Source organism: Pundamilia nyererei, unplaced genomic scaffold, assembly GCF_000239375.1.
Source record: "Pundamilia nyererei isolate P.nyererei 1_Seehausen unplaced genomic scaffold, PunNye1.0 scaffold00038, whole genome shotgun sequence".
Taxonomy (NCBI): domain Eukaryota; kingdom Metazoa; phylum Chordata; class Actinopteri; order Cichliformes; family Cichlidae; genus Pundamilia; species Pundamilia nyererei.
In genome coordinates, this window is record NW_005187439.1 from 1,013,515 (window position 1) to 1,015,548 (window position 2,034).

The following is a 2,034-nucleotide window of genomic DNA, read 5'->3' on the forward strand; positions in this document are numbered from 1 at the left end:
ATAACACGATGCAGACTAACAAGGGGAGCCTATGGAGAGTTTATTGAGCTTCTTTTTGCAAAGCAAATGTGTTTGGCAAAACGGTGCCATCAGATCACGATTGCTAAAGTTGCTGTCGAGAGGAGAAGTTCTTTTGCCAAAAGGTGACAAATAAATAAGCGATAAATACAAAAATTGGAGGTCTTCTTTGTGTAACTGATATCCAGAGTCTGAATAGGTGGTAGTTTTGCACCCTGGAGGAAGCGCAGCGATTAAAGCAGGCCTTGTTCTGATTAAGTCCTGAAGCAGAAGCCTAGCACTCTGTGTATCAGGCTAATCCACGGCTAATCGCATTAAAGGTGCACTACGGCTGTCTGCTGCTCTTCTAGGTTTCAGTTCCCTGGATTTTGATAACAATGAAGAAGTGTCTCATAATGAGCATTTAGGCTGGCGGTTAGGGCGTGCTGTTCTCTTTAAGTCGGCCTTACTAAATGAGCGTAAATGCTGTGAAATGCCTGATTTGCTTCTCAGAAAGCTGAGCGTCACAGCTCCAAACATCGACAATGAAGGTCTGTTTGGACAATGCATGCTCTAAATGATACGAGTTATGTCACGCTCAGCATCACACTGTAGGAACAGTGCAGCTTAGTGATTCCCAAGAGGCAAAAGTACCCCAGGAGGTATTTGTGCCACGGGGTACATGAACAGATTAGTTCTGTATCTGTAACCAATCTGAAAAAACCTGCATGCAACCTGAACAAATCTGAGCAGAAAAGTTGCCTAAAAGTGATGAATAAGCACTCGAAGATGGCGCCTGGTCGAACCATATTGACTTTCAAGATCATGGATCATTGGAAATGTAAAAACTCGATATTTACCTTACATATATTTCCATCTGTATGTACACATGCTGCACCTGTTTCCCATTTTCCTAACAAAATATAAGGCAATGAGGGGTGGCTCGACACTTTTGCACGGTACTGTAGTTAAACTATGAGGATGACACAGTTAGGAAATATTGATTAAAGTGTGGCTGGCAGTTCAAGCTGTTGGCTAAGAATATGGAAATGCATAGTCTTAGCTAAACGTAGAGGATAAAAGCTCTTTTCATCTGCTTCCTTATTCACCAAATTCACCGCAGCAGGTGGGATGCCCTTCCTGATGCAACCTTAAAAGGATTTATGTCTTCTCCTCAGATTAAACCATGGGTTTTTACACTTGGTAGGTAAACTGCACTGGATAAAAAGTTGCAATAGCTTCCTAAAATTATGAATAACAAGTTTAATTAACTAAACGTATGGCTAGCTTAAAATAAAGGACCGGTTATTTTCAGTGTTCACTAAACATAATTTAGAGTAGCTTTTAAAGAAAGAAATAACTGAAATTAACTGGATGAGTGATTGAAAGCGAATTCTAGTAGTAATTGATGGTCGTCACTGTTTGCCGGTCATAACTGCAAGTCTGCGATAATCTGAATGTCCAGATTTACGTGGGCCTGGAGTGCCATTTATGTTGTGCTTGTACACCACTCAAAGAATTTTAGATTACAAGCCACAATTTGAACGTTAAACATCAGAGGTGTTGTTGGTGGAGATGTTGTAGAGTCCATCTGACGGGAGCTTTTAGATGAAAAACAGTGGTGTGGTTTATTGGTGTGAAGCAAATAGCTCGACTTGGCACATGGTGAGGACGCATGATCACCATTAAAATATCAAATTCTGTGCAGACTGGGGGAGCCAGGGATTGAACCACCAACCTTCCATCTCGGTTTCCTGGTAAATAAACGAGAAAAGAACATATACTGTGGGAATGAGAAGAAATGTGAAAAGCCAGATCACTTCCATTAAAGCCAGTCAGGGATGTCTGTGTGCTGTGAGTGCAGCAAGGATCAGCAGGAGAGTTAAATGGCAGAGAAAATGTTACCACTTCAGCCTGTGATCATCAAACAGAGTCTGCTGAGTCAGCGTTTATTAACCACAAGCGCCAACAGTTTGTACAGAGACTTCCTCTTCTGACGACCACAGTTTTAATCACGTTTGTGGGAACATGTTCATA

At 41.5% G+C, this 2,034-nt stretch overlaps 1 protein-coding gene across 1 annotated transcript in view; it reads left to right on the plus strand.

Moving 5' to 3' along the window:
- LOC102205144 (SEC14-like protein 2) overlaps positions 1-2,034 on the plus strand; it is an 18,996-nt gene that overhangs the window by 5,653 nt on the left and 11,309 nt on the right. The gene's annotated exons all lie outside the window — the stretch shown is intronic.